The sequence below is a fragment of the Labeo rohita genome, chromosome 16 (genome assembly GCF_022985175.1).
Source record: "Labeo rohita strain BAU-BD-2019 chromosome 16, IGBB_LRoh.1.0, whole genome shotgun sequence".
Taxonomy (NCBI): Eukaryota; Metazoa; Chordata; class Actinopteri; order Cypriniformes; family Cyprinidae; genus Labeo; species Labeo rohita.
This window is the reverse complement of record NC_066884.1, coordinates 37,267,100-37,286,828: the sequence shown is the minus strand read 5'-3', so window position 1 is coordinate 37,286,828 and position 19,729 is coordinate 37,267,100.

The window sequence follows — 19,729 nt, the reverse complement described above, 5'->3', positions numbered from 1 at the left end:
AAGAGTCAGATCAGTGTGGTGAAGGAAAAGGTTCAACTTTGTTAGATAAAAAAACGGATAGACACCTCAAGATGAACTAGAACTGTAGATTAAACGGCCATTAGTATTAGCACATGACAGCAGAGTAAAGACCAAGGTGGTTGGTTAAGGACTTTTCAAGGACTTTTCAAGCATTACATTTTTGATTTTCAAGGACTTCATTCAGAGACCTCACCTCTGTCTTCTATTTCAAATTCTAAGAAAGAGAAAAAGATACAATAAAATTCGCAATACGCAAAGTTCTGATCTAAATAAAAAGATTTGTGATATAGATTTGAACTCCTGGTCTGAATCAAATGATTCACGATAAACTAACTGGGGCGCTTTGAAACAGTGAATAATTTCACGGTGAAATCACGATCACGCTCAATAATTTCAAATTATTCAGTTAATCTGTTCCTCTTCTCGCTTCTTCAGCCATGTTTACATGACACTGTTGACACTACTTGTCATTAACTAAAATATGCGAAAAATGTAGGTTTTTTGAATTTCGTGAATTTTGCGTGAAAAGATATGTGCCTATTGGCAAAATTATATTTCATAGTTACATTGCCTTTAAATAATTCAAGCACTTTTAAAGTACCTGTTGTGGAATATTGCTATTTTCAATGGTTTTCCAAGCCTTTTTGTTTTTGTGAAAACTTGTATCTGAACTGTAACTCATGCTTTTTACAGTCATTTTACAGTTTAATGTTACTATAGACATTGCCCTACCCTGTTCATATGTTTTTTTTTATTTGTGCAGGTCTTAAAAAGGGCTTAAAAAGTATAAAATCTGAGCTTAAAAACCCAGCAGAAATCCTGACTGTATAAATAAAAAAAATGGATTAAAAATATCTTGTATGATATTCCTTAAATATAAAAATATTATTACTGTTACATTTACAAAATAGTAACACATTTCTGTCATAGTTAATGAATTTTGCTTTTGAGTTATTGAACTGAATTGAACTTGAGCAGAATAGTGGCACTATTGTCGTCTTAGAGCGAATTTACAGCTGAATTTAATTTTGTTAAATCTGTATTCTACGAAGTGCTATAGAAACTATGGCATTTGCAGAGGCAGACATTCTTATGTCTGTTGAAAACACCCAGTTGCATAAACTGTCTCTGCCAGACTCATCTTTTTTTTTTTAAGTCAGTTACATAAAACTGTAGATTGGTCTAATTTAAATCAGAAGAATTAACTGCTAGCTAGTCAAACTCTTAAAATACACCTCCATGACTAGTCTTAACTTCATGACTATGCTTATGCAACTACTGTGAATTCCCATGCTGGTTATTCTAATTTATGATGGAGCTGCTCAACCAACATGATCTTTCTCTTGGTGCTGACCAGCAAATGAATAAATTGTAATAATTGTTATAGTTTCATTAGATTACACTTTTAAAAATGTATTAAGTTGTTAAAGTTCTATTTCTTTCATTAGATGTAATTTTTAAAGATAAATTTGTATTAAGTCATAAAACACAGAATTCTGAAAAACACATCTCATGGGGCGCTAAATAAAATGTAGTTTACTCTGTGAAGTTTAATTGTGAACAAACAAGTTACATTCATTCTCAAGTTGAAACAAACATGTGAAAAGCATTTCCTTCCCAATTAATGGTAAACAAATATTGTAATAAACATCAATATTGTATGAAAAAAAATTGTCATATTGCCCAGCCCTACACTCTTAAAAATAAAGGTTCCAAAAGTGTGTTTTTGCAGTGATGTCATAGAAGAACAATTTTTGCTTCCCCAAACAACCTTTCAGTGAACAGTTCAAGAGCCATTTTGAAGAACATTTCAAAAACCTAAAGAACCTTTTTCGACTATAAAGAACCTTTTCTGCATTTAAAAGGTACCATAGATGTTCAAGGTTTTTCACAGAACCATTGATGCCAACAAAGAACCTTTATTTTAAGAGTGTAGGTGCAAGGATGTTTTGGGTGGTTGCCACAGCGTTGCTCTACACATTTCTGTGTGGTTGCTAGGTGGTTTCATACTGACCCAGGTCAAAAGAGCCAAACACCAAGTCTCTATTATATTCCGGTCTCTGGAAATGAGTCAGCTTCCTTCAATGTTTTGTAAACACTATTAATATAAAATGACGTGATGCAATCACATGTTCACCTGAAGAGCAGTAGAGCAAATTGAATTTGAGAAAATGAAGCTTAACTGTGCTGATGCGAATGTGCATCCACACACTCCCCTGCACTACACTACAGTCATCACCTACCTTTCTTTTTGCTCCGCCAGAAGCGATCTCCCAGAATATCGCCCACGTCCAGACTCATCTGACAATGCATGTTTGTACGGGCCATCTAACCGCACCACCACATCTTCCCCATGTGGATAACACCACCCCATCTGAAACCCATTCTCCCCGTTACGCACAGGACGGGGCGAGCGGAGCAAAGGGGGGGCAAGTCGGGGAGAATGACAGGGGAATGCAGTGGAGAAACAAGAGCTTCTTTTCATGTTCTGCCCACAAACACACAAAGTCATAGAGTCTATAAATCTGTCCCGTCCTGCCCCCTCCTATTCTCCCAGAGTCCCATACATCTGCCTCGCTCCAGCAACACTTACTTCCACACAAACGCTGGCCTGTTCTGCCACACTAACAAACCCAGCCTGCAATCAACGAGACAAGGTGTTGTGAAAGAGAGAGCAGGCTCTTGGTTTGGGCTTTCAGAGCCTAATTTGGCAGCACAACCAAATAAAACTTTTTTTAAGAGGTGGGATTGATCTCCACCATTAACTAAAAAAAAAACAATTCAAGGCATTTTGGAGGATAAAATTAATAAGCAGTTACTGGCTGGATCAGTTTATACAAATTTGGATCAGTTTCTGCAGTGTTTGGGATAATTGGGTGGGGAAGAGTGTTTTGGACTGTTGATATGCACTATTAGAGAGAAGGCCTTACAGCATGAATGTCTTTCCCATAGCAACTACACGCCCAGACGCCTGATTTACCACTGCCTGAGTCTTCAGTGTCAATTTAAGTGGTTTCTTTTGTCTTTAGTGACAGGATTATTTGGTAGACATTCCTGTTCCTCATCTGAATCTTAGAAGGCAAAGCATCGTATTTGAGTTTCTTTATGCACATTGCTGTTCTTAGGGTTTATATAATGCTAACTGTGAACATCGTTGCAAAGATGCTTTACATTTCAAAGGCCGTTCATGGCAGTGGTTATCAACTGGTTTTCACTTCAGGATCCAGAGGTCAAGTGGCGACCCAACAGAGAACCAAAATTATTTATACAAAAACAACAACAATGCATAAAAAAGGCAAAAGAGTGATTTATAACAGCATACACCATAGGATAAATAGTGGGTCAAATACTGTACTTGTCTTTATTTAATTAAGTAAATAATGCATTGCATCAGAATACTTTAAAGTATGACTGGATGTTTTCTCAAATACTTGTTTTAATAATATTTTATTGCTGAGTAATTATTGGAAACCACAATTTATTCTGTAATCGAAAATAAAATTGCAGAGCCTAACCAGGATTTTTTTTTACGACGTGACCTACCAGTCGAGAAATACTGTTTTTATCCAACATAAAAAACATTGTCACTGCAGAGAATGTTTACAGGATAAACAACTACCCTGCCAGTGGACAGTGGACATAATACTTCAAGATTAACCTCAGGCTAAAGAGATTAGCTAAACACTATTATATTTATACTGTTATATAATGATTTTATTGCAATTACATGAGGTGCTCTGCGGTTCATCTTCACTAGCAAAAACACATCTGCAAGTCTCTCAACACAACACATCCAAAATGCTTCAGATTCCTGTCTGCACATGTTAGTCATTTTTCGGTGACATGCATTGTGAAATCAAAAATCATGCCATTGCAAGTCTTCTGAAAAAGATGGTTTGAGGCTTCTAATGAAAATTTACCATAGTTTTAATGCAGTAAACCTGTACTCACACGCTACATATATTATTATAGACCACACTAAGGAGTCATCCATTTTTTTACCTGTGGTTGCCATAGTCTTACAAATAAACAGTCAAACTAAAGTTTCTATGCACTAACTGCCATTGTTGGTAAACATCTAAGCAACCTATAAAAAGGAACACTTGGGTAAGTAACATAAAAAAAAACCCAGTGCTTTGTGAACACAGTGCACTGAAATATCCCAGCAGAAAACACAAAGCACACGGCATGTTTGTCTTGTGAGTCAGCAGGACGGTTTTACACCACATCAGGGTGTGGTCAGCCAGGCCCCGCGGTCGCTATGGGAACATGAGTCACAGACGGGCCGTCGACTGGTAAATACACCGTCTCTTCTGGACTTAGGTCAGCGTTACCTAGCAACAGCAAAGCAAAACTCACACAGGACGCCGCGGAAACGGACAGAGACTCCTGTGCATTTGCATAATTATGAACCGACAACATATTATTAACCATATATAAACACTTAATAAAAAGAAAGCATGCAGACCGTATATGCATATCTGTCAGTAACATACCGTACGCCCGCCAGCACGCATTACAGTGATTTATGAAATATTCTCTGCTCATTAAAAGTTGAGTTGCACTAGAGATCCAGCGCAGTTCTTTCCAGAAGAAAATAATCTTTTATTCATCCGAGAAGGAATCATGTGGGAATATGATGAACATATAATTTTACTGTCAGACATTATCAGCATCTTCACTCCGATCTCAGCCCGTTTTTTTCAGCCCTATTAACAGTGCAGTTTGGCAGCACTATTACTGTAAATACACCATATAGTTTTAGTTCTGTTCGTTTGCCCAGAGGAAATGAAAGATAGCACATCCTATTATAAAAAAAGCTCTGGACCAGCTGCTTAACTGGTTTAAACTAGTCTCAGACTAGCCAAACTAGTGTTTGACTGGTTTAACTGGTCAGCAAAGTTGTAAACTGATAAAACATGTTTTTTTTTTTTTTTTTTTTCCCATATAGAAATTTAGCAAAGTTGGCGCTCACCGTCATTTTATATTCTCTTGTATAATTTATTTTTTATACTACAGTTTTATGCTACATGTTTCAAATACACTAAAAAAAGGTTTGGAGGGCAATTTTTTTAGGGGAATATATATATATATATATATATTTAACACCTGTGTTTAGTTATCAGACCAGATCATGCTTCAATCATCCCGAGGAGACGCTCAAAAACATATCATATCATAGATAAGGAAACGATTGATAGTGGCGGCCCTTTATGTCAGTTCCTGTGATATCACTATCTATCTCACAGCTGAGGCAAATCTCTTCTAGAAGAGTCTAGTCTAGGCTAAATTCCTCCAGTGAATCAATCCAAAACCTTGCCCAAGTCAAAGAACGCGGAGTACTTTATGATCTCCCTGTAGCTCATAAACTCATAAAGCACACTGTGTTACTTTCAGTAAGCCAGTTTTTGTTTTTGTCTCATCCTGCATGGAAGGATTCCCTTGCACACCCAAATGAACACTGGGAAGTCATGCTACCCACCCAGCGCTACAGAGCAGCTAAATGTCAGGATCTGTGCAGCGGGACGGGCGCGGCGCGGCACGCCAAAGCCTTTGATTCCCACACAACAGAGCTCAGCAAATCATAAACAAAGGCTGATATCTCATATCAGGAACTGTGCGATCATTTCTGCCTCAGTCCATTGTCATGTGGTAAAAGTCCTCGCTAAGGCTGCGAGAAACTTCAAAAAAGCTGCCCAAATGTGCCTTCATGCAGGTCATATACAGTAGGGCATATCTTTCTACTGACATTTTGGTTTTAAAAGCACAGTTTTCATCCGAAAAAAAAAAATCTTCTGTACAAACACACAAGCTAAATTCAGAATAACATACTACTTACTGTTTCTAGTATAGCAGTAAGCTATTGCAAACACAATCTTTAGTCACTATAGAGAACAACAGTCAGCTTCCAGAAGAAAATTCCCATTCATTTTCTGCATAGGGAAATGATTTTTATCATTTCAATACCCTCTTTAATAACAGACCTTTTGTGAGCTCTGAAGGTGTTAATCGATGATTGTTGAAGCATATACATATTGTTTGCAATATGTAAACTTTTTTTTTATTTTAATATAACAGCTGAATTAGTGGTGAAAAACTGCATTACCCATAATGCTTCACAGAAAATTTGCAATTCTCTATATTGCAGTAAACAAAAACTTCAAATACATAGTTTTATATTTCTTAAGCGTTTTAAATTTGATTGTCAACCGCAATGCTTTTTTTGGAATTGTAGTTCTTTGCGGAGTCTTGTACCATTCTCTTTTTGTCCTATTATCAAATTATTTTTTGCTTCAAATCAAAGTTTGTAATGCCGTAATTAACCTTAAAGCTCATTAGTTTGTTTCATGGCTTATAATGCTTTGAGAAAATCTTTTTAAATCCCTAGGAGAAAAACGTATGGAAAAAATGAAAAAGTAAGCAGCAGTAATTTTTACTAATTCTTGTTCTGTCAGTATGACAGTGTTTTGGGCTCTATAGTGACATCTGTCTGTGTGGATGTCATATCGCACACACAAATTTTTTTTTTTTTGTAATTTCTGGATAGAAACACTATTTGCACTGTGTTTGTGCATTTGTCACTCAGAATTAACTGATGTTTTAGCACAGCGCTATAGAATCACAAGTGTGCATTCACAAATGGCACTGTTGCACACAAACAAATAATGCAACATTATAATTAGGTACTGTGGCAGTCTAAACATTGCAGGATTTGGTCAACTTTATGTATGGAAGCTTGTTTCTGCCACAAGATAAAAAAAAGGTAAAGTTAATTGCTATTTTTAATTACTTTTTAATCAATTCTAAGTGTTAAAGTCAGAATTGCAAGAGAACAATTGTGAGTGCATCTTGCAATTTAGATATTTTTCTTAAAACTACGAGTTTATCTCTGATGATTCTGCATTTATACTCTACAATTCAATCATTATAACTTGCAGTTCTGACTTTTTTCCTCAGAGCTTCAAGAAAAATGTTTCAATTGTGAGTTTAAAAAGTCATAATTTTTAACATTATTTTTTTTATATATCCTGTGGCGAAAACAAACTTCCATACGTTATACTGTCCAGCCGCTAAAATGTTTGAAACAAAAAGTGAAACAAACCTGGCCTGTGAACAAACGCAGCTTAAGCCATAAAATAGGTAAGAAAACATGACAGCTTCTGCTATGTGCTGACAATGGCATAATTCAGTCCTGACATCACACAGCATGTGCACGGATGGGTGTGTGTGTGTGTGTGTGTGTATTTGTGTGCCGCCATCTCAGGTTACAGCACAGAAAGTGTAAAGAAGGTTTGATTTCTTTACAGAACAATGAAAATAAACTCCACCCTAGAAAGTGAAAGGCAGATCATCTAACGCAACAATGTACCTGGCAGCTCTTTACACACCGTAGGCTGACAGTACACCCAGCGGATGAGATGATTATGACCCGGTTTTCAAAGACAGCTGTAAGAGCAAAGGCTTCGAACCTGTATGTGCCGGAGAACAATGTCCATCGCTACAAAAGAGCCCTACCACACCCATGCTCAGCAGTCAACGCTCGCTAACACCCAGAACTCTCACCGATTACATCCATCTGTATAGTTACCCAACTGTTATGGAGAACAGTCTATGAAAGCCACCACCTTTATTATTATTTTTATGAAGTATTTTCTGAGCTCAGCGGAGCGTAAAAATGGAGCTGCAAGTTGTTTTCTAGAACTTATGAGGGTCGTGGTGTGTAATACTTGTGGTGAAGACATCTACAGCTCTGCTGCATGTTGTTCCAGCTCATCAGAACAGCAAAATGAGGGGAAAAGTGCTGCAACTCACCTGGAAAAGACAAACAGAGAAAGAACAATGGCATTAGTTCACAGCCTGTGGATATACGGCATCTGATTACAATAGATTTAACACTGAGATCTACTTTGTAGGACCTTTGTGCCAGTACTGCACTCTGTTAACGCAGGCCTCAGGGAAAATTCATATCAATTTCACAGACACAGAGAGATTTATTACAACTGAATGAAAGAACACACGCCTTTCAGTGCAAACAAATGCGTTTTCAAACACTGCCACCTGCTGAGAGTTGAGTGTTACTGAACACAGAGACAGACTACAGCACTTTTTTACAGACAAGGGACTGTCTAAACTAAAAACAGTAAAAATGTGAAATAATATTGCAATTTTAAAGGGCTGTTTTCTGTGTGAATATATATCGTAAAGTGTAATTTATTTCTATGATCAAAGCTGAATTTTCAGCATCATTAGTCCAGTCTTCAGTGTCACATGATCCTTCAGAAATCATTCTAATATGCTGATTTGCTGCTCAAGAAACATTTCTGATTATTATCAATGTTGAAAACAGTTCCTAAATATTTTTGTGGAAACCGTGATACATTTTATCTTTCAGGATTCACAGATGAAATTTGAAAAGAGCAGTGCAGCAATGCATCCTTGATTAAATAAGTTTTAATAATAATTAAAAAAGAATTAATATTAATAATAATAAAAACATTCTAACCACAAACTTTTGAACAGTATCACATGCACATAAAAACAGTATAATATATATTGCATTTACATTTACATTTAGACATTTAGCAGACACTTTTATCCAAAGCGGCTTACAAAAAAAGGACAATGGAAGCAATCAAAATCAATAAAAAGAACAATAACATGCAAGTGCTATTACAAGTCTCAGTTAGCCTAACGCAGGTTTATATATATATGTATATATAATAAATTAAAAGAAAACAGATAGAATAAAAAAGAAAAAGCAAGCTAGTGTTAGAGGCCTTTTTTGGCTTTTTGTTAATTTTATAAAAAGGAAAAACATCTACCTATCTATCTATCCATCTATATATATCTATATATATAGTATATATTTGTTATATATTTATTTATTTATCTATAAGATGAATGTTGCATAAAAGCTTATTTTGTACCAGAAGTATTATTATGGCACATCTCTCAAAAATAACTATGATTCAATATAGAATGAAGACAAACTGTGTAATTTATCGTAATTTAAAACAAATTCATAATTAGCTGTACTAATTATGTCTCTCATACCATTAAATGCTCTATTCTCACATAAGATAATCATACAATAATACTTAATATTTATTTATTTGTTATTTTTGTTATTTTTTGTTTATCCTCGACATATTGCAGTCTTTCCTTATGCACTCTATTATGAACACAAACATCCTCAAATACTGAAAAATCCCTCTGTCCAATTTTTAGGCGTTTTGATGATAGGACCACAGATGGGAAGGTCACAGAGGGACATAGTCACTATCAATGTATGCGAGGCCTTTGAACAGTGAGCTGGCATTGGCATTAAACACGAGACCTTTCCTCTGAATATTTCCATAAGCTCATGGAGCTTTACATGGCATTGACTGAATGTCAGAGAGCTCTTGGGCTCAGAATGAGATGTCAGAGCAGAACAGAGAGCTTTAGTTCGCCACAGACACTACGGAGGCTCTTCTGACAGACGATTCATTTCCGAAATGCCACACAACCACAGAACAGAGAGTTCAGCTGTAATGACTCTGGTCATTTTCTTATAAAACACATCCATTATAAACGTTGTGTGTGAGAGTGTGAGTTCATACAGTATGTGGGTGTGTGTGGGTCTGCACGTACTTCATATATGCTCATATCTGCATATGTCCACCTGTTTAAATGCATCACTGGAGATCACTACCAGTCAAACGTCTGCAAGCACACTGATAAAGTCATAAAAACATGACTTTTTCTGTGTTTAAATGCTATAATCGCATCCCCAGTGCATCTACCAACACAAAAAACGTCAAAAAAGACAACCCAGTAGCTTTGTTTTAATAAGCCTTTTTTTGCAAGCATGTGAAAAAAAAAAGTGTAGAAAGGGGATCTTATTATAATACTACCGTCCCTTAATCTGTACTTTTTCATCTATGGTGCCGTCATTTTGTTTTCGCAAGCAACAACAGTGTACTAGTTCTAACGCCATGCCAAAAGTTGGAGCAAAGCATGCTGACTGTTCTGTCGTTGGCAGCACAGATGAGCACAGAACACTATTTAGAGTCACAGCCTCAGAGGAGAAAAGAGAGCAGTGGATTTATTGATTTCTTTACCGCATATTAAACTGCTTCCACAACATGCACATTCTTCCCAACCGTTTACCTTCACAGACATAACTGTTTTTGTAAATCCTGTGTGTTTTTAACGTACATGTGTGTGTATTTGACAGTTTAAGCGCAATAAGACATGAAAGAGTTTAGTACTCACATGCCGTGTGACCCTATATCAGAAGTTCAAACTAATACGGTTTAAAAAGCATGATTTCCATGCAATAGACATGGTAATTAAAACTAAAACAGATGTTTTTTGGCAGAATAGCTAGGGTAAGAGCTGCAAAGGCACAGCCTTATTAAGGGGGCGGGGAACAGCAGCTCATTTGTATTTAAAGAGACATGCATGAAAACGGTTTCTGCTTTCACTCAAAATAGGCATTTTCAAAATGATAATAACTGATCTGTGAGCTGAAACTTCACAGATTCAAGGGACACCTGAGACTTATATCACATATTGTAAAAAGGCATAATAGGTCTCCTTTAAATTAAAAGTTTACACTTTATTTTGATAGTCCACTTTAGACATTCTACTAACTATAAGTAACTTTGCAACTACATGTCTACTAACTCTCAGAGCAGACTGTTAGGTTAGGTTTAGGGTTAGAAGAATAAGTTAGCATATACTTGCAAAGTTTAAAAGAGTGTTTGAAGATATTAAGCAGACAGTCTACTAATACTCTAATGACTAGATGACATGCAGCTGCAGAGTTACTTACTGTTAGTAGAATGTCTAAAGTGGACTATCAAAATAAAGTGTTACCAAGCAGAAGCCTTTAGATCAGCAGGTTTTCAAATTCATGAGAAAAATGAAATCTTAACTTTCGTTTCACAAACTTTTGAATGAGGGTGTATGACCTTAAAAAAAGGGCCTAAATGTAAGATTTATGCATTTGGATTGCATATAAAATTGCATATAAACAAACTAATAAACTTAGTGTGATGCATATTTGTCAGTCATACATAAATCAAACAGGTAAGATTTTTGCACAAAGAAAAGAAAGAAAAAAGAAGCATATGTTTTTAATAACTATCCATTTGCATCTATTTAATTGTATTTGAATAATCATATTTTCAGCTTTATTGTGAAAATTAAATTCAGTTTAAAATTACAAAAATGGCTAAAATACAGCTAGCAATTTTTATAAAACAAGCAATATTCAGTTAGTAAATATAAATTTTGTATTTTAAACACATTTTGCCTGACAAATATGCATCACATTAAGTTTATTAGTTTGTTTATGCTAAAATGGTGTAATCCAGATGGATAGAAATACTATATGCAATTCAAATATGTAACTATATTAATACATATATAAATAAATAAATACATCAAATACATAAAAGTGCTCCTTCTTTTTCTTCTTCTTCTTCTTTTTTTCTTCTTTTTAGGTACATTTAAACTGCATCTATTATGTGCATATACAGTACATGGCTTGAATAAAAAAAATGATAAAAAAAATATAAATGATCAAATAAAATGTCCTAAATATTAAACGAGAGCGTGTTTGTGTCAACTGACCTAAATACATGTTGATGTTGTTGAGATACAGGCTTGAGCTGAAATTTATTTCATCTATAAAAAGTAACCTCAGCATCCATCCAGTCACAGCCCTGAACTTCCCATCATGCTTTGCCTGTTAGAAAACCATTAGGACTCACACTCTTAGTGCCTGTTCTTATCTACTATTAAATGCAATTTATTTTTAATTAAAAACTGACCCCGACAGTTATTGCTCCAAAATTCTCAACATTCTTATTGGTGCTTTACTGTTTAAACAGAACAAATACATTTTTATGAACTTCACACAGAACAGACATCAATCTAACACTTATATTTTTACAGCACGTTGTGGTGTTGATGAATAACACTGGATTAAGTGCTGTAACTAGTCTAACAATTAATCTTTCTGACAAGGCATTTGTTCGAAACCAACGCCACTTCACTTTGACTCTCGTATGACACCCATGAGTGTGTTATCTGTGCTTCACTAGCCAGTCAATGTCTTACACCTGCTGTCTACAGGTCCACCCTGTTACCAAACACAAGCGTCTCCTACCTTTACTGGAGCAGTACAAATCCATCCTGCAGCGTGGCAAGGAGGAACTGCCTACAACAGCGCCAACTGTTTTTATTTAAGCTTTCTTTTCGCTCAGCTGAATGTTGTTTTCCTTCGACAACTTCTCTGTCTCGTTGTATCGCGTGTCGTTTTCCAGAGCTCCAGGTGAAAGCGTTTCTCCTCCCACCAGGTGAGTGCAGGTATTCCCACACTACCACTGACTGACAGCCTCTTTGTAGAAAAGAGGGTGTATCAGTAAAACAGCAATAAACCTTCACTACAGCTCCACGGCCTTTGTTGAAATGCAACTCTGGTTTAAAGCGGTGCGTGTATCCCGTCTCACACACACAAAGGATCACACAGAGCAGTGCATTCAGTGAAAGCTCAGATGTGTCATTTCTGCATCGCCGTACATAATTGCAAAAAAAATTGTGTTTAACGAGGTTTCCTATATTAATGTTGCTGCTTTAAGACACAGAGCATGTGCGAGGGACAAAGAGACTAGAAAGAAATAAAACCATAAAACAGATCATTATCCCTGTGATTCATTAACATTACCAGAGGAATGAATGTAAGGATTTACTTCTGATATCTTTAAGGACCAATAATCATTTGATAAATCACTAAACTAACAAACTTTACTTTACCACTATCCTAATCACCAACACGCAGGGAAATCAGTTACAAAACAACAGCTAGAAATACAACGTATTTATAGAGGTGCAATAGGTGGCTTCACAGACTCTCATAGTGAGTGCCAACATGTTTTTTTTTAATCATTTCCATTGTTAATAGACAACATGTCACAGATTCTGTCCATACAGCTTTAAAAATAATTTTAAATTAAAATGCCACTTATTAAAGAAACTAAGTAAAATTTAATTTTGCTAACAAAATAACATTCAAGAATTTAATGAGATGCCTTTAGATCAAGACGTTTTTAAATTCATGAGAAATATGAAATCTTAACTTTTGTTTCACAAACTTTTGAACAGGGGTGTATGCAGTTAAAAAAAAATATTAAGGCCTAAATGTAAGATTGCAAAACAACTGCATATAACTTGTATCATATATAAGCTTGATACATATTTGTCAATAATACATAAATCAAACAGGTAATATTTTTGCAACTGATTTCATCACAATTTTTATAATTCCAAAAGATAAACTGAAGATTTTTCATTTGTTTACAAATCCATTCAGATGTCTGGGGTGAGTATGATTTTTTTAAATTTATTTTTCTTTTAATAAATTAATACTTTTATTCAGCAAAGATGGATTAGATCATTCAAAAGTGACAGTAAAGACACTTATAATGTTACAAAGATTACAAAAAAATGTAAAAAAAAAAACAAAAAAAACAAACTTTTTATTAAACAAAAAATATAAATTGATGAAAAATAAAATGTATCAAAGTTTCCACAAAAATATTGGGCAGCACAACTGTTTTCAACATTGATAACAGTCAGAAATGTTTGTTGAGCAGCAAATCAGCATATTAGAATGATTTCTAAATAATCATGTGACACTAAAGACTGGAGTAATGATGCTGAAAACTCAACAGATATTCACGTAAAATACAGCTATTTTAAATGATAATATTCTTCTACAATATTACCGCTTTTGCAAAAAAAAAAAAAAAAAAAAAAAAATGCAGCCTTGATGACAAAAAAAGAGATTTCTTTCAAAATGATAAAAAAACCCTACTCCCAAACATTTGAATAGTAGCAAATATTTGTTCAATAATGTAACATTTTTGATCATTTTTGTTTATCAATACCATGACTGAGGTAAAATACTGATTAGATTGTGTCTTCCCCCTAAACATCCCCCAAAAAAGGCCATAGAACTAGAGGGAAACTAGTTACTATTAGCTGTGCTGGTGATTTATCTGGTCTGTCTGTTGCTGAGAATCCAGACGTCCAGAGTCATATCAGCAACAGAGTGACTAACACAGTACCAGTGAACAACTGCAGTAAACACTGCTTACCGTCAGAAACAGCCTGTGTGGCCTCAGAAATCTGAACAAATAAACAACACACAGTTGTGCCTGAGTGAATGAGAGCCTCTGATAGTTAGCTGCTGGCAGAATCAAACATTAAAAACGGCTTGTTGGAAACCTCATAGTTCAAGGCCTGTCTCTGCTTCATTCATTGCCAGCCTGCACCACTGGAACAGAGCCAGACACTGTAATGGAGATCCCCGTCCCATCCGGTGAACACCGTTAAAAACCCAGAAACAATGAGTACGGGGTGAAAACAGCCCAAACTTACCCTCAAACTCACTAGTTTAATTTCTACACTGCTTCCCATCTATAGCAGATATTTCACACAATTAATGAGAGCGGCTTTCTTCACAAAGCACTCGATGATGCTTCTGTAATTACTACTTTCTCCTTTCTCTGACTGTAGGGTTATAATCTAAGCATTACATTACTCAGGAATGTGTAATTTACTATGGATTACAATCTCAGTAAAAATGAATGACTCCAGAGCATTACTGATGACTAAAAAATGTTTTGTTGTGTCCATATCCAGTGTGATTTAGAAGAGGCCACATTAACAATGGAATATATTTAAGACTGGCATATTCAACACATATTTAAAGGGTTAATCATAAGTCAACTCTGAACCAAATCCTAAATGTAAAGGTGGAAAGAAAATATCACTTCAAAGGAATAGCTAACTTAAAAAAAAAAATAGAATTCAGTGATCTTTTTCACACCATAATGTTATTACAAACCTCTGTTACTTTTTTTAGCACATAGAACACACAATACAATCATAATGTTTTTGAAGGACATCTCTTCTGCTCACCTAGGCTGCATTTATTTGATCAAAAATACAGTAAAATCAGTAATATTGTGAAATATTATTACTATTTAAAATAGCTGCTTTGTGTGTGCATATCTGTTAAAATGTAATTGATTTCTATGATAAAAAGCTGAATTTTCAGCATCATTACTCCAGTCTTCAGTGTCACATGAGCCTTCAGAAATCATTCTAATATACTGATTTGCAGCAAACATTTCTGATGATTATCATTATAGAAACAGACATTCTTTGTAACATTATAAATGTCTATCGTCTCTTTTTTATCAATTTAATGCATCCTTACTGAATAAAAGTGTTAATATCTTTACAATAAATACAGAAATCTTACTGACCCCAAACTTTTAAACGGTAGTTTATGCAACAAGATCCATTACAACAGAACAAGAAAAACAGCCGAAAAACTCACAAATATGAAAAACTCCTACTCTGCAAACACAACAGTGGGTCTTTCATCTCGAAAGAACAGATTCCACACAAGTAAACACATCTGTAAATCTTCACATGCTCCCCATGCTGTCTTCCTGCCTTTGTTATGAACCTCTTTGAGCTCAGCGTCAACAGACTAAACACACAGACACACACGTATGAAGGAATCCTCTCAGACACATACATCTGAACAAAACTGAGCTTTTACCATGGTATTTACCATGGTGTAGTGTGTTGAGCACTGATCTCTGCAGTCTCGAACGCTGCTGATTATGCTGTTAATGTCACAGGAGGTGAGCTGTTGGAGCAGAAGAGGGCGACGTTTTCCCCTCACAGCAGAACAAAACTAAATGGTTTCTGACTCTTTACTCCTGACAGATTAAACTGCATCATCGCTAACATAAAGTGTGTGACCCAGAGTGATGTGAAAAAAACTGATCACGTAACAGAACACCTGGTTGTTCATTGTTGTGTTTGCAGCAGGTTAGGACTAACTAACTAACTAATTCAATGAATAAAATTTTGTATTTATTATTATTAATATATATATACTTTTTTTTAGATATTACTATTTAGGTTTAATTTCTTAGTATTTAAAATTTCATTTTATTTTTTCTTTTAGTTTGTTTTTTTATCTAATATTTACATTTACATTTTATTTCTGCTTTATTTAATTAACATTTTTTTTAAACGTAGTTTTAGTTATCAATAATAACCCTGCTAAGATGTAATTTAAATGATTAATTTCATAAACTTTTGAATTTCATGAACAATCTTAGATTCATCACAATCTGGTATCCATGCAAGAGTAAAGTGTTTTTTGTAGAGTGGTCATGACTAAGGATTTACAGCAGAGTAACAACAACTGAGGAAACTCAGACTCAACTAGGCCACTGGACAAGAGAACAAATGAAGACGTATGAGACTGATGTCAGTTTGAAGCTGGCACGACTGACTCTTGGAGGCGAATACAGCTGCCAACTCAACCCGCTGAATACTAACCACAGTGTCCGTCCAAGAGAGCCTGCACAACATCACTACTTGTTTACCAAGAACAGCGATTTAATTACATTTTGTGCTTCAGATCCAAGACCACCAAAGAGACTGTTACCTAGAAAGGACTCAGGGTTTGATTAGCGGGACCTGTGAGCCTCTAATTATATAAGCAACTATCATTCTGATGCAAAACGTGTCTTTTTTTTATTGAGAGTGACTTAAAAGAATTAAACTGTATAAAAATGAGTTCAAGGTGAGAATTACCAATATTTATCCACAAAAATGTTATTCTTTTTTTTATTTCAGTAAAACAGGCAGCCATAAGTAATTATGTCAGATATAGTTACTTTGTAATAATTTATTTAGATTTATTTAGATTTATCTAATATTTAGATTGATTAGCACTAGAAAACCTACATATGTTTTTGAACAATCAAACCAGTTTCAGGAATAAATACTTTTGAGTTTACTCAACCTGTGGAAAAACATTGCTGTATCAACTTAAAGTAAAGACATAATATAAATAGCTCTACAAACTCAAAATAATGTTTTTACTTTTGGATCAAAATTCAATAAGCTTGGATTTTTAAGTTAAGCTGAGCACTGACATTAACATTAACACTGATGCAGAACTTTCTCAATTGTTAAAGAGAACATGAATCACTCTAATAGTGACTTGAAACACTTTCTTAACAAAATAATGAAAAACACTACACAAGCTAAATCAACTAATGCTTTAAAACCTGGCATTACTAAAATTATGCCTGTCAACTTTTTCAATCGACCTTTAAAATAGTTTGTGTGACAAAATGGTACATTGTTTACAACATACTGTATGCTTGTTTTTCAGACTTATTGGCAGTAACTTGTTCTATGTAAAAACAGGTGCATCTCAAAAAAATTAGAATATCGCGCGAAAGTTCATTTTTTGTTTGTAACATACTTCAAAAACTGAAACTTTCATTTATTCTAGATTCATTAGATGTAAAGTAAAATATTTCTGAAGTTTTTTTGTTTGAATTTTGATGATTAGAGCTTACAGCTCATGAAAGTCGAAAATCCAGTATCTCAAAATATTAGAATATTTCCTAAGATCAATCAAAAAAAAAAAAAAAAAGGATTTGCAAAACAGAAAAGTTCAGTTCGTTTACTGTATGTTCATTTATGCATTCAATACATGGTCAGCAGCATATATTACAGCAAATGACTTGCTCCTAGCACAAATTACAGCATCAGTGAAGTGTGACATGGAAGTGATCAGCCTGTGGCACTGCTGAGGCACTACTGAGCCTTCAGATCATCTGTGTATTGTTGGATCGACTGTTTCTCATCTTTCTCTTCTAAATATTCCATAGATTCTCAATGGGGTTCAGGTCAGGCATGTTGGCTGGCCAATAAAGCACAGTAATAGTCACGACACCCCAGATCATTACTGACTTAAGAAACTTCACACTGGACTTCAAGCAGCTTGGATTCTGTGCCTCTCCAGTTTTCCTTCAGACTCCGGGATCATGATTTCAACATGAAATTCAAAATGTACTTTTATTTGAAAAGAGGACTTTGGACCACTGAGCAACAGTCCAGGTCATTTTCTCCTTAGCCCAGGTAAGATGCTTCTGACGTTGTTTCTGTTTCAGAAGTGGTTTGGTAGCCCTTTTCCTGAAGACGTCTGAGCGTGGTGACTCTTGATGCACTAACTCATTCAATAGCTTCATTCCACTCCTAGTGAAGCACTCCCAAGTGTTTGAATCGGCTTTACTTGACAGTATTCTTAAGCTTGCGGTCATTCCTGTTGCTTGTGCACCTTTTCCTACCAAATTTCTTCCTTCCAGTCAACTTTGCATGTAATATGCTTTGATACAGCACTCTGTAAACAGCCTTCTGTAATCACCTTCTGTGACTTATCCTCTTTGTGGAGGGTGTCAATGATTGTCTTCTGGACCACTGCCAAGTCAGCAGTCTTCCCCATTATTGTGGTTTTAAAGAACAAGAGATACCTGGAATTTACACTGTAGGGATGGACATTTAATGAAACTCAAATGTAAATATTCTAATATTTTAAGAGACTGGATTTTTGACTTTCATGAGCTGTACACTCTAATCATCAAAATTAAAACAAACAAAAAAAAAACTTTAGAAATGTTTTACTTTACATGTAAATGTTTACATGTTTTAATAATAAATCTAGAATATATGAAAGTTTCAGTTTTTTTAAATAAGTTACAAACAAAAAATAAACTTTTTTCACAATATTCTAATTTATTACCAATTTATTTGTGAATAAGAAGACAAATGCTGAACATGTTCATGTGGCGTCATCAACCAATCAGTGTCAGTTTCCAGAGTGATTTGTCACATGGAATTTGCTCAGGTTCAGGTGATTGGCTCAAAAAAGGCCTATATGTGATCCTGGACCACAAAACCAGTCTTTCTTAAGTAGCACGGTAATATTTGTAGCAATGGCCATTAACAATACATAACAATACATTGGGTCAAAATGACTGATTTTTCTTTTATGCCAAAAATCTTTTGGATATTAGTAAAGATCATGTTCCGTGAAGATATTTTGTAAATTTCTTACCGTAAATGTATCAGAACTTAATTTTTGATCCGTTATATGCATTGCTAAGAACTTCATTTGGACAACTTTAAAGGCAGTTTGATTTTTTTGCACCCTCAGGTTTCAGATATTCAAATAGTTGTATCTCTGCCAAAACAAACCATACATGGAAAGCTTATTTATTCATATAAATCTCAATTTAAAAAAACTGACCCTTTTTTGGTCCAGGGTCACATATGGTTTTGTGGTCCAGGGTCACATATGTGGAACCGAGAACCAATTCACCAGTTGAGCCATTCAACTGCCACTTAGATGAATAGTACCATACATAGATAGCATTTTTTAGGATTATAGAAAGAGTAAAGTTTTCAGGATTTCAAAAAACAGCCATCATCAGAGGGAAAACTGCATTGCTGAACAATTAGGTTGAGGGTAATACATCTTTTGTTGCAACATGTGAACCCATGCACTCATGCATTCATCTGTGGGATTCATCAGGGAGCATGACGCTGTGGAAAATAGGGCTGGGCACAGCCAATGAAATGAGCAGCTCAGGGGAGGAGCGAACAGGAAGTCAAAGAATATGGACTTCCCAGTTCAAACTTACAGGAAAGCCCTGGGATTCCCTCCCGCTATGAGAGACCTGCTATGTCTGGTAGCGTGAGTCAGTGCCAATGACGAGGGACGTGAGCAAGCAGTGTGTGTGACTGTGTGTAAGAGGGACAAGAAATA